At 32.1% G+C, this 14,934-nt stretch overlaps 1 pseudogene; it reads right to left on the bottom strand.

Moving 5' to 3' along the window:
• The window catches only part of LOC131968003 (uncharacterized), a 39,103-nt pseudogene extending 25,864 nt beyond the window's left edge, over window positions 1–13,239 (bottom strand).
• Window positions 13,240–14,934: the final 1,695 nt, after the last annotated feature.

Genomic DNA, 14,934 nt, shown 5'->3' on the forward strand with positions numbered 1-14,934 from the left:
AGAGCGTCTCTCTACCTTTGTTGTTGTAGAAATCTTTATCTCCCTGGTCTGTTTCTGTGTGTGAAGCTGATTAGTGATGGGAGAATGCTGTGTTCTGTGTGTTAAAGTCTCTCAGCTGCTGTTTATCTGCTCATCACCCAAACTACTTCAGATCCTGAACCACAGTCAGCCACAGCTGCATTATCAGTCAATCACACTCTATCTGTAGAGCACTTTTCATACTAGAGAGATGCAACACAAAGTGCTTCACATAAAGAAGGAGGAAGTCATAATAATAATAATAATAATAATACAATAATAATGACAAAGCATAGAAACTTGCAAACAGCCTCCACCCCATTATAAATAAAACACAAACTGAGGAAACTCCATCTCAACATGGAGCGGAGAGGAAACACTGGAGGCATAAAAGTAAAAAAAAGTAAAAGAGATAAAAACAAGAAATAAATAGTTTATTTAGTTATTTTGTGTCTTTTTGGTCATTTTGTGTCTTTTTTTAGTCATGTTTTTTCTTTTTTCTTTTTCTGGTCATTTGGTGTCTTTTTTTTAGTCATTTTGTGTCTTTTTTTTTTTTTTTTTTTAGTTATTTTGGTCATTTTTTGTCTTCTATGTTTTTTTGGTCATTTTGTCTTCTCATTTTATGTTATTTTTTTGGTAATTTTTTGTCTTTTTTTAGTCATTTTGTGTCTTTTTTTGGTCATTTTGTGTCTTCTTTTTTGTCATTTTGTGTATTTTTTTTAGTCATTTTGTCATTTTTTTTTTGTCATTTTGTGTCTTTTGTTGTGTCTTTCTTAGTTTTTTTTGTGTCTTTTAGTCATTTTTTGTCTTTTTTTAGTCATTTTGTTTCTTTTTTTGTCATTTTGTGTCTTCTTTTTTGTCATTTAGTGTCTTTTTGTGTCTTTTTTTTAGTCATTTTGTCTTTTTTTGGTCATTTTGTGTCTTTTGTTGTGTCTTTCTTAGTTATTTTGTGTCTTTTAGTCATTTTGTGTCTTTTTTGAAGTCATTTTGTGTCTTTTTTAGTCATTTTGTGTCTTTTTTAGTCCTTTAGTCCAACATGAAATGTGATTTTGAATCGTTTTTTTACTTTCAAAACACTATCATGCTCAATAAAGAATTGTAAATGTGTCAAATGTGACCAAAGGTGTCAAATCTACCATATCAGAGGGTTCCATCCAGTTCTATCATTTGATACTAAATCTATTTGAGCTTGTCTCCAGTTTTACTTGGTATATCATCATCAAACTGAAACTGGCCTCATGGAGTTTACAGCCAGAACTTTAGAGGTAAATGTACAGTAGGGCTCCACGCTGCTTTGTTTTCTAGTCTGATGGAGGCAACAAGTCTGGATTATTTGGAGCTTTATGAGACTCCAGAGGGTTAACTACTATCACTCTTGTTACCTGACCTCTGACCTCTGCCTCCTACCGGCCTTGACAGCTTCTTTAGTTACCGTTTGTTTTCTGTTGTACCGTACAGACATTTTCTATCGCTTCTGTGTTGAACTCTGCACACATTGCAGTTCACACATCATATGGGAGGGGCTATCACTGGCCACAGAGATAACACATTCACACTCTGTCATTAGGGCCTCGGGGCACTGGTCCCAAACAGCAATAATCCACGTTTCGATAGGTCATATAGTTTTTTATCAATCCCTGTTCAATGACCATGATCATTTTTGGAGAAATCCTGAGATTATAATGGGTGTGTATTGCACGGAATGTTCGTGTCACAGTGTGTGACATCATCGCCAGAGTGTAGAGGGAGAGAAAAAACTGTCAAAAAATAAATTTGAAAACTGCGCTCCAGGCCGCAAATTCCACTCTACAGAAATAATTTATACATAGAAACGTAGGAAAATTAGTCTTCTCCCTCACAATCCTCTGGTAAAGCTGTCAGAGTTATAGTTTGGGCGTAGGACGCACAGATGATCCACCAACACCACCAACAGCCTCATTGGCTCCCATATTAAAAACACAGGAAGATTTCTGTAGAAAAGCATATTTAACAGTTTTTTAGATCGCTCTAACAAAGCTATTTTTTAATTTTTCTTAAAAAAAAACATATGTAGACGTTCAGGAAGAACTCAGGACGCTCAAAGTGAAGTCGGATCAATGATAGGTATTATGGTTTTGCCAAAAATGCTTTCTGTTCGAGGCCAGAAATTCCAGTCAGTCCACCTCTGGCTGCTGTCACTCTTCCGGGAAATTGGCAGGTGTCAGTTAATTCTGTTGATTGTCTTTGATCTTTGATGTGATTACAGTTACAGATACACACACACACATGCGCGTAAGCACGCACACTCCTCACACATGCATACACATGCTTCAAACACACACACACACACACAGGTAACTTCATGTGATTTTAATTACACACACACACACACACACACACACATTTTGAGGTTAAAGGGCATAGTTATAAATCTCTGAAGAATCTCATCATAGTGTACACACACCGGCAGTAGCCCTCGTGGCCCTTTCAGAATTTCCCCAGAGGACATTTTCTAGTTTCAGTTTCTAATTCAAATGAACCAAGTGAGAGTCACCACCATGTCAGGTCTGAAACAAGACTTCTTCTTGGCCAACAAAAACCAATCTGACACCCAACATCCAAAAATAACAAGTGGCGGCCATGTTGGAACTGGCAAAAAGGGAAACTGGCCAAACTCTAGTAGGTGCTATAAACAGTGGCTTGTAATAGTATTAATCCTCTTTGATGTTTCACCCCTTTGTTGCGTTTACACCTGAAATCATGGCCAATATAAGTTGGCTCTACTCTATGGAGTTTTGTTCTGTTTCCTCCATGTCTGAATCTTTCCATCCTGCCTGTATTCACCATTTAAAACATGTTTAAATACCATGTTGGTATATTTTTTATATATATATATATATATTTGGCTCTTGTGTGTTTAGTGGAACAATTTCGGTCATTTTGTGTCTTTTTTGGTCCTTTTGTGTCTTTTTTTTGCTCAATTTGTGTTGTTTTTTAGTGATTTTGTCTCTTTTTGTGTCATTTTTGGTCATTTTGTGTCTTTTGTTCTGTCTTTTTTAGTTATTTTGTGTCTTTTTTGGTCATTTTGTGTAAAATAAGATAAACCAGATAAAGTAAAGCTGCCAGCAGTGATGAACTGGCCCGAGCAGAGTGACCTGATGATTATTTGGTTCTTACCAAGATAAAAAAAAAACTTTAGATTTAGAAGTGTTAGATCATTTATCTTGTTTTAAGAGTTAATTTCTTATTTTAAGTGTTCAACATGTTTATTTCTAGATTTAATAATCTTAATTTAATAAATCTTGTCAAGGTAAATTATCTGTCCATGCAGCAAGATCATTTCCCTCAGATTTACTGTTTGATCTGGTTTTTAAACACCTTTTTACAGTGTGTGTCTAATCATGTTGAATGGTTAAGTTACTTTTTCTGAAAATAACTATTTCAGTGTCTCTTTATATCTCAATGTTCATCTTTTTTTGGTGATTTTACATCTCTTTATTTCGTTTTTGTGTCTTTTTTTTAGGTCATTTTGTGTCTTTTTTTTGTTCATTTTTTATATATTTTTGGTGATTTTACGTCTTTTGTTTCTTTTTTTGTAATTTTTGTGTCTCTTTTGGTCATTTTGTGTCTTTTTTGTCATTTTTGTGTCTCTTTTGTGTCTTTTGCGGTCATTTTGTGTCTTTTTTGGTAATTTTTGTGTCTCTTTTGTGTCTTTTTGTGGTCATTTTGTGTCTTTTTTGGTAATTTTTGTGTCTCTTTTGTGTCTTTTTTGGTCATTTTGTGTCTTTTTTGGTAATTTTTGTGTCTCTTTTGTCTTTTGTGGTCATTTTGTGTCTCTTTTGTGTCTTTTTGTGTCTCTTTTGTGTCTTTTTGTGGTCATTTTGTGTCTTTTTTGGTAATTTTTGTGTCTCTTTTGTGTCTTTTTTGGTCATTTTGTGTCTTTTTTGGTAATTTTTGTGTCTCTTTTGTGTCTTTTGTGGTCATTTTGTGTCTCTTTTGTGTCTTTTTGTGTCTCTTTTGTGTCTTTTTTTGTTCATTTTTTATATATTTTTGGTGATTTTACGTCTTTTGTATCTTTTTTTGTAATTTTTGTGTCTCTTGTGTCTTTTTTGGTAATTTTGTGTCTTTTTTGGTAATTTTTGTGTCTCTTTTGTGTCTTTTTTTAGGTCATTTTGTGTCTTTTTTTGTTCATTTTTTATATATTTTTGGTGATTTTACGTCTTTTGTTTCTTTTTTTGTAATTTTTGTGTCTCTTTTGTGTCTTTTGTGGTCATTTTGTGTCTTTTTTTGTTCATTTTTTATATATTTTTGGTGATTTTACGTCTTTTGTGTCTTTTTTGTCATTTTTTGTCCTTTTTGTGTCTCTTTTGTGTCTTTTGTGGTCATTTTGTGTCTTTTTTGGTAATTTTTGTGTCTCTTTTGTGTCTTTTTGGGTCATTTTGTGTGTCAAGGTAAATGATCTGTCCATGCAGCAAGATCATTTCCCTCAGATTTACTGTTTTTATCTTATTGTTAGACACTCCTTTTCTGCAGTTCTGATTACACGATGAAGCAATGTGTTTTCTGAATAAAAAGCCTCCGATAACTTTGATTACATGCACAACAGAAGCAGAAGTTAATCTTTTCTCTGGTTGAGAAACAACATGCTGCTAACTGTGCACCAGAAGTCTAACATGAGTCATTTCACAATCACTTCTTCCACACGCTAAGTTCTCTTTATCTTGAGCCAATCAGCTCAGAGATGTGTTGCCGCAAGCAAACAGTGAAATCACCTTCAAACAATCAATCTTCCTACCACAGGAGCATGTGACAGAGTCTAGATACAAAGTGGCTTTGCTTCAAAGATGAACATCTACACACAACCTGTCAACCACACAGAAGAAACACCCTGTAACACTCCCTCAACATTTACTCAGCCAGAGTGTCCAAAAGCAAATATTTAAAGCCTTTTTTACAACTTCTAACACTCCTTTTTCCTCAACACACAGCTGCAGAAAAGGTGTTTAGTCTAAAAACCAGATCAAACAGTAAATCTGATGTAAAATGAATAAAAAGAGACACAAAATTTCTAAAAAAGGGTGTAAAATGAATAAAAGGAGACAAAATTACTAAAAAAGGATGTAAAATGAATAAAAAGAGACAAAATTACTAAAAAAGGATGTAAAATGAATAAAAAGAGACACAAAATTTCTAAAAAAGGATGTAAAATGAATGAAAAGATACACAAAATTACTAAAAAAAGGGTGTAAAATGAATAAAAAGAGACACAAAATTACTAAAAAAGGATGTAAAATGAATAAAAAGAGACAAAATTACTAAAAAAGGACGTAAAATGAATGAAAAGAGACACAAAATTACTAAAAAAGGATGTAAAATGAATAAAAAGAGACACAAAATTACTAAAAAAGGATGTAAAATGAATAAAAAGAGACAAAATTACTAAAAAAGGACGTAAAATGAATGAAAAGAGACACAAAATTACTAAAAAAGGATGTAAAATGAATAAAAAGATACACAAAATTACTAAAAAAAGGATGTAAAATGAATGAAAAGAGACACAAAATTACTAAAAAAGGATGTAAAATGAATGAAAAGAGACACAAAGTTACTAAAAAAGGATGTAAAATGAATAAAAAGAGACACAAAATTACTAAAAAAAGGATGTAAAATGAATGAAAAGAGACACAAAATTACTAAAAAAGGATGTAAAATGAATAAAAAGATACACAAAATTACTAAAAAAGGGTGTAAAATGAATAAAAAGAGACAAAATTACTAAAAAAGGATGTAAAATGAATAAAAAAGATGCACAAAATTACTAAAAAAGGATGTAAAATGAATAAAAAGAGACACAAAATTACTAAAAAAGGATGTAAAATGAATAAAAAGATACACAAAATTATTAAAAAAAGGATGTAAAATGAATGAAAAGAGACACAAAATTACTAAAAAAGGATGTAAAATGAATGAAAAGAGACACAAAGTTACTAAAAAAGGATGTAAAATGAATAAAAAGAGACACAAAATTACTAAAAAAAGGATGTAAAATGAATGAAAAGAGACACAAAATTACTAAAAAAGGATGTAAAATGAATAAAAAGAGACACAAAATTACTAAAAAAGGGTGTAAAATGAATAAAAAGAGACAAAATTACTAAAAAAGGATGTAAAATGAATAAAAAGATGCACAAAATTACTAAAAAAGGATGTAAAATGAATAAAAAGAGACACAAAATTACTAAAAAAGGATGTAAAATGAATAAAAAGAGACAAAATTACTAAAAAAGGATGTAAAATGAATAAAAGATACACAAAATTACTAAAAAAAAAGGATGTAAAATGAATGAAAAGAGACACAAAATTACTAAAAAAGGATGTAAAATGAATAAAAAGAGGCGTAAAATTACTAAAAAAGGATATAAAATGAATAAAAAGAGACGTAAAATTACTAAAAAAGGATGTAAAATGAATAAAAAGATACACAAAATTTCTAAAAAAGGATGTAAAATGAATGAAAAGAGACACAAAATTACTAAAAAAGGATGTAAAATGAATAAAAAGAGACACAAAATTTCTAAAAAAGGATGTAAAATGAATAAAAAGAGACACAAAATTACTAAAAAAGGATGTAAAATGAATAAAAAGAGACACAAAATTTCTAAAAAAGGATGTAAAATAAATAAAAAGAGATGCAAAATTACTAAAAAAGGATGTACAATGAATAAAAAGAGACAAAATTACTAAAAAAGGATGTAAAATGAATAAAAAGAGACAAAATTACTAAAAAAGGATGTAAAATGAATAAAAAGATACACAAAATTACTAAAAAAGGATGTAAAATGAATAAAAAGAGACGTAAAATTACTAAAAAAGGGTGTAAAATGAATAAAAAGAGACAAAATTACTAAAAAAGGATGTAAAATGAATGAAAAGAGACACAAAATTACTAAAAAAGGGTGTAAAATGAATAAAAAGAGACAAAATGACTAAAAAAGGATGTAAAATGAATAAAAAGATACACAAAATTACTAAAAAAGGATGTAAAATGAATAAAAAGAGACGTAAAATTACTAAAAAAGGGTGTAAAATGAATAAAAAGATACACAAAATTACTAAAAAAAGGATGTAAAATGAATGAAAAGAGACACAAAATTACTAAAAAAGGATATAAAATGAATAAAAAGAGACGTAAAATTACTAAAAAAGGATGTAAAATGAATAAAAAGAGACACAAAATTTCTAAAAAAGGATGTAAAATGAATAAAAAGATACACAAAATTACTAAAAAAGGATGTAAAATGAATAAAAAGAGACGTAAAATTACTAAAAAAGGGTGTAAAATGAATAAAAAGATACACAAAATTACTAAAAAAGGACGTAAAATGAATTTTAAAAATACACTGGCACAATACAAAGTGGCTTTGCTTCAAAGATGAACATCTTCTACACACAAAAGAAACACCCTGTAACACTCCCTCAACATTTACTCAGCCAGAGTGTCCAAAAGCAAATATTTAAAGCCTTTTTTACAACTTCTAACACTCTTTTTTTCTGAACACACAGCTGCAGAAAAGGTGTTTAGTCTAAAAACCAGATCAAACAGTAAATCTGAGGGAAATGATCTTGCTGCATGGACAGATAATTTCACTCTTAAAACATGATAAATGGCCAAAAAAAGGACACAAATTGACCACAAAAAATGACCAAAAAAGATGCGAAATGGCCAAAAAAAGACACAAATTAACCAAAAAAAAGATGCAAAATGGCCAAAAGACACAAACTGACCACAGATTGACCACAAAAGACACAAATTGACACAAAAAAGCACAAAATGACCAAATAAAAACACATAAAATGGACAAAAAAGACACAAATTGACAAACAAACAAATTATATTTGAGCATTGTACTGCACTGGTAAAAAAAAAAAAGGTGTTTAAAAACCAGATCAAACAGTAAATCTGAGGGAAATGATCTTGCTGCATGGACAGATAATTTACCTTGACAAGATTTATTAAATTAAGATTATTCAATCTAGAAATAAGCATGTTGAACACTTAAAATAAGAAATTAACTCTTAAAAAAGACTTCTAAATCTAAAGTTTTTTTTTTATCTTGGTAAGAAACAAATAATCATCAGGTCACTCTGCTCGCTTTTTACATCTATTTTTGGTAATTTTGTTTCTTTTTGGATCATTTTGTGTCTTTTTTGGTCAATTTGTGTCTTTTTAGTGGTCATTTTTACGTATATTTTTAGTCAGTTTGTGTCTTTTTTGGTCATTTCACGTCTTTTTTGGTCAATTTGTGTCTTTTTTGTCAATCTGTGTCTATTTAGTGGTCATTTTTACATATATTTTTGGTAATTTTGTGTATTTTTTTGATCATTCTGTGTATTTTTTGGTCTATTTGTGTCTTTTTTTTGCTTTTTTTTTGTCATTTTTACATCTAGAGTCATGGAAACATTCTTGATAATAACCAAAATCATTATGAATAAAACCATGTTAAATGTCTAGATATCAGCTCTTAAATTAAACTCCGATCAGCTATTTTTTGTTGTTATCATTATATTTGTCCAAACAAATGTTTTTAGAGTTAATTTCTTATTTTAAGTGTTCAACATGCTTATTTTTTGGTTCATTTTGTGTCTTTTTAATGGCCATTATATGTCTTTTTGGTAATTTTGTGTCATTTTTTGATCATTTTGTGTCTTTTTTTAGTCATTTTTACATATTAAAAATTATTCTTCTTATTCTTGATAATAACCAAAATCATCATCATTATCAATAAAACCATGTTAAATGTCTAGATATCAGCTCTTAAATTAAACTCTTATCAGCTATTTTTGTTGTTATCATTATATTTGTCCAAACAAATGAACCTTTAGTTGAACCAGACATTAAAATGAACAAGAAACCAAAGAGAATTTATCTTGTTTTAAGAGTTAATTCCTTATTTTAAGCGTTCAACATGCTTATTTCTAGATTTAATAATCTTAATTTAATAAATCTTGTCAAGGTAAATTATCTGTCCATGCAGCAAGATCATTTCCCTCAGATTTACTGTTTGATCTGGTTTTTAGACTAAACCAGATCAACAGGTCATTAATATTTCTCCTTTTGAAGTCAATTTCCATGTACAACTACAGTATGTCCCAGAAGTTGTTGCAGCATTTTTTTTGGCTTGATACTATTTGTTGCATATATTTGCTGCTGAATTATGCAATTTTAACCATATAGAGAATCAATAAACATGCTAATGTCCCTCAGATTTACTGTTTTTATCTGGTTTTTAGACCTTTTTTTGCAGTGAACGAGCTCCTTGGTCATGAACTCAGGTGACTGACATGTTTTCATGCAGAAGCCTTTAAGTCTTTAAGGTGGAGACACAGTAAACATCCACCAGAGTGATCTCTGGGGGGACGAAGCCTCAGATTTTATCACACGGGTGGCATTTCCTACATAACAGCCTCTCATGTATGGAGATTAGATCCACACACTCGTTCTGGTAAATGAAGCAGTTGTAAACAAATTTAAAGGAATTCATGATATGAAAAAGAACAAAAAGTATGTTTTTTTTAATTTTGCATATTATATAGTATCATAACATTACTAGTATTAATTGTTTGAAATCTCTGAAGAATCTCATCATAGTGTACACACACCGGCAGTAGCGGTTTTTGCCGTGCAAATAACAAAGACCCCTTGACTTGTCACATCTCGGTCATCCTCTCCTTCCTTCAGCACCTTTTTGTGCTGGGTCGGGCTGAATCTACCATCAGGGGTTATCTTGCTGCAGTCTCAACTGTGCATGATAAGTGTGATGGTTTTTCCCCAGGTCCGCATCCCCTGGCTTCACAGTTCTTGCGAGGGGTGAGACGGAGACGTCCACCCCGGAAACTTCTGCTACCCCCGTGGGATCTCCAGGTGGTCCTTGGGGCTCTTTGCCTTCCCCCTTTTGAGCCACTGTCGGGCACTGACCTTCGTCTTCTAAGTTGGAAGACTGTTTTTCTTTTGGCACTTGCCTCGGCCAAACGGGTGAGTGAGCTGAATGCCCTCTCCGTAGGCGTGGCATGTCTCTGGTTTGGGGACAATATGGTCCAGCTTTTGCCAAATCCAGCTTTTCAGCCTAAAGCCTGATTTCCACCGGGCGCGTTACTGCAGCGTAACGTCAGCGTCACGTATGACGTTGCAAATAGGTAACACTCTAATGAATGAGAGCATTTCCACCGGGCGCGTAGCGTAACGTTACTGCAGCGTCAGCGCGAGCATTAGGTAGGACTTCTATTTCTCCGCGAGACGCTGCCAACTCGCGTGAATCTCAACAGAGCAGATCACCAGACAGGAAGTCCGACTCAGAATCACCGTAAAACACTTCCACCCCTTTCAAAATAAAACACAATACGCAGTTCATGCAGCCTAAAACTACCTCACATCAACGTTATGTTATGACCGGGGCACCAGATCAGCAATCAATCAATCAATCAATCAATCAATCAATCAATCAATCAATCAATCAAAGGGTCTCAGAGGATCGGCGACACGGACGACAAGAGACTGATTGTTGAAGTGGAACATCATACAATCATTTATGACATAACATATTGTTTTTATAAGGATAGATGGTCAGATCAACATATCTTTCACGTCAGAGCAGCAAAGTAAGTTGGTTTTTTGTTGTTCTTGTTTACTTTATACACACAGTTTATCCATAGACTGTATAAATAGAGTTTAAAGTTTATCACGGGATCTTGCGGTCTCCCGTATGGTCAGGATTATCGCGTGATCTCGTTATCTCGCGTGTATACGGCCAGCTCGCTAAACTGACGTGCTGCTGCTGGAACGCGTCCGGTGGAAATCCCCAGTAAGGTTTTGCCTAAAAATTTTGTATCCAGGCCTCTGGTTCTTGAGGCCTTCCATCCACCACCACATACCTCCTCAGAAGCTGAGAGGCTTCACAACTTGTGCCCGGTGAGGGCCCTCAGATTCCACGTTGACCGCACAAAGTCCTACCGTGCTTCAGACAGCCTGTTTGTGTCTTATGGAGGGACCACATTGGGCAGGGCTGTTACAAAACAACGTCTGGCCCATTGGATAGTGGATCTCATAGCCCTTGCGTATGAGCATGCCGGGGTGGATCCCCCTTCAAGACTCGTGGCGCACTCCACTAGGGGAATTGCACTACATGGGCTATGTTAAGGGGTGCACCCTTGGAAGAGGTGTTGGCTGCAGCTGGCTGGTCTTCTTCTTCTGTTATCCCCTCATCTGTTCTCGGGGTTGCAGCACATAATTAAATTTGTTGCTGTTTTTGTTTATAATGTCACTTCCCTCTCTTATGTACGATTGAGTGACACTGGGTCATGTGTTTCTGTTAACACCATTTTCCAGAGAGACGGATTTTTTGTTTACCATGCTTTATTCAATCACGATAATAAAAAGCTTGAACCCAGTTGATTGTGTTCAGTGTATTTCCTGAGATGTCATCTGAATGACCTCGGTGCACATAATGTCCTGTATTTAACCTGCAGGTGGTGCCACCTCCCTCTCCTCATGACTGATTTGGTATTCAGTTGTCACATGGTTACAGGTTCACTTCATTCATAAAACCGTGTTTACATACGTAAACCTTTTTGTTGCTGCTACAAACTTTTCTCAGCACGCCACCGACGCTGTGACGCCTCAGCCAATCATGTGTCTGATTCACTGTCTGTCAGTCAGCTGATCTTATGTAACGTAACTTCTGAAACTTAATACTAAACTTCAGAGGCAAATATCGCACTTTGCATGCCACCACATTTGTGTGGCAGCTTATCATTTATACAGATAAGTTTCCATGCTTCTTGTGTCCTATGAAAACTTTATGAATGAGGCACACACACGCACACACACACACACATATATATATATATATATACATACATACATACATACATATATATAATATTAACTTTGCGTGAGTTTTGTGCTCCTCTGTGTCTTTTTTCTTTTATTACTTTTTTTTACTTTTTACGTCTTTTATTTATTTCACTATGTTTATCTGTTTGATTGTATTGTTTTATTTAAAGCTTTTAGATTTATACACTTATTATTTATTGCTGATTGTTGTATGGAAATGTTTGTTTTTATTGTTGATTCTATGTACAGCACTTTGGAGACGGTTTTGTTGTTTAAATGTGCTGTACAAGTAAAGGGGATTGGGTTGAAAGTGGATATATAATATATATATATATATATATATATATATATATCATAACATACAGAACATACAGTCGCTATGCACTGCACCTTATTTGTTTCACGGCACCTATATTTTATTCTGCACTAGAATAAATACTCCTTCTTTAGACATTTTTATTTTTATTGTATTTTATTGCTTGAATATGTCTAGGTTGTTCTTTTTATTTAACTGTGTTGTTATTGTCTCTGTTAAATAAAATATATTTATCTATATTAAACTACCAACAGCAACTGACTGCCACTGAACATAAAGTATTGATGTTTATTTACGAATTAATTGAATTTCTAACCATCTTAATTTTCATCCCTAGAATCGATTGACAGTCTAATATATTGCAATGTAACTAATGTATAATAATGTTAGATATTCTTTCATATAGTTATTTGTTTAAGACAGCAGAGACTTTTTGCAGAGTTATTGTTGCACAAGACACAAATAAAAGGTCTTTTCACATTCCAGCTCATTAATTATATTGGTGATCAGTATTTTTTTTGGTTTTACTTTCAAAATCAGTAAAAAAATAAAATAAAATAAAAATAATAATCGGTTTGCCTCTTATATCTCCACCAGGACAACACATAATATGTATGCAGCAGTTATACAGGGAACATTTATATATTTTATATTATATTTTGTGGTACTTTTACTTACATGAAGGATCTTTTCATACTTGTTCCACCGCTGGTTGATTCACAAGAAGTGATTTCATTCCCGCAAAAAAATCCCTGCAAAACTGCAAAACTACACGATGATTTTGTAACATTTGAGAACTACAAAAACACTAAAAAACACGAGGGACCAATAACGGAAATCTATTTTACCGTTAGTCGGCAGGGAGTTATTTCCTGCTACACACACACTTATCAATCCAGCAACACACACTTATCAATCCAGCAACACACACTTATCAGCAGTGCGCAGTAGAGACGCATCTCCAAGACTTTTACGCGCATCCGCCTTGGTTTTAATGTCCAAATGAAACCAAATAAACCAAATAATCCTCCTGCTGCTGCTGTGGAGAAAGAAGAGCTAACAGGTGGCTGTTCCTTTCTCCTCCCTCCCCCCCTCCATGCCTCTGTCTTTTCTTTTTATAACTGGGTGTTTATTAGTGTGGGCGTGGCTAACCTCTCGCGTTTACACTGTCGGTAAATCGCTTCAAAGGGAGAAAATGACAAAGCGCAGAGCTTGTTGACGCACAGAGAGATAAAAACAGGCCTTGGCTGGTTCACTGATAGATGGATTTATCATTCTCCTTCTGCTGCATTTCCTGCATGACTCTGCTCATATTACTGTGAGTAATCAGGGAGCGGATTCATAAAAGCATTCTGAAGAAAACAATGCTTCTTAACCCTCTGGAGTCCATCTATTTATTGGAAATACACGTTTTATTTACAGTAATAACTTTATTTATATATGATATGTATTTTTGGTAATTCTGTGTCTTTATAAAAATAATTTTGTCTTTTTTTGTGTAATTTTGTGTAAAAAAAAAACATTTCCATAGACACCTGTGTCTTTTGTCTGTAATTTTGTGTCTTTTGTCTGTAATTTTGTGTCTTTTTTTAAATAATTGTGTGTCTTTTTTAATAATTTTGTTTCTTTTTAAAATAATTTTGCGTCTTTTTTTTGTAATTTTGTGTCATTTTTGGTAATTGTGTCTTTTTTAAATATTTTGTGTCTTTTTAAAATAAGTGTGTGTCTTTTTTATAATTTTGTGTTTTTTTAATAATTGTGTCTTTTTTAATAATTTTGTGTCTTTTTATAAGTCATTTTGTGTCATTTTTGGTAATTGTGTCTTTTTTTTAAATAATTTTGTGTCTTTTTAAAAATAATTTTGTGTCTTTTTTGGTCATTTTGTTTATTTTTTAAGTAATTTATTTTTTTCTGTCATTTTTTGTCTTTTTTGGTGATTTTGTGTATTTTTTTAGTAATTTTGTGGAGTCCATCTATTTATTGGAAATACACGTTTTATTTACAGTAATAACTTTATTCTTTTCTTATTTCTTTTGTTTGTATTTTTTCTGTCATTTTGTGTCTTTTTTTAAATAATTTTGTGTCTTTTTTAATAATTGTGTGTCTTTTAATAATTTTGTTTCTTTTTAAAATAATTTTGTGTCTTTTTTTTAGTAATTGTGTCTTTTATGGTCATTTTGTGTCTTTTTAAAAAAATAAGTGTGTCTTTTTTTAATAATTGTGTTCCTTTTTTAATAATTTTGTTTCTTTTTTAATAATTTTGTGTCTTTTTAAAAATAATTTTGTGTCTTTTTTTTTTTTTAGTAATTTTGTGTCTTTTTTGGTCATTTTGTTTATTTTTTAAGTAATTTAGTTTTTTCTGTCATTTTTTTGTCTTTTTTGGTGATTTTGTGTATTTTTTTTTGTAATTTTGTGGAGTCCATCTATTTATTGGAAATACACAATTTATTTACATTAATAACTTTATTTATATATGATATGTATTTTTGGTAACTCTGTGTCTTTTTTTAATAATTTGATGTCTTTTAAAAAATAATTTTGTGTCTTTTTTTTCGTAATTTTGTGTCTTTTTTGGTCATTTTGTTTATTTTTTAAGTAATTTAGGTTTTTTTTGTAATTTTTTGTAATTTTTGGTCATTTTTTGTTGTTTTTTGTAATTTTGTGTTATTTTTGGTAATTCTGTGTCTTTTTAAAATCATTTTGTGTCTTGTTTTAATAATTGTGTGTCTCT

This window comes from Centropristis striata, unplaced genomic scaffold, assembly GCF_030273125.1.
Source record: "Centropristis striata isolate RG_2023a ecotype Rhode Island unplaced genomic scaffold, C.striata_1.0 Scaffold_28, whole genome shotgun sequence".
Lineage (NCBI taxonomy): Eukaryota > Metazoa > Chordata > Actinopteri > Perciformes > Serranidae > Centropristis > Centropristis striata.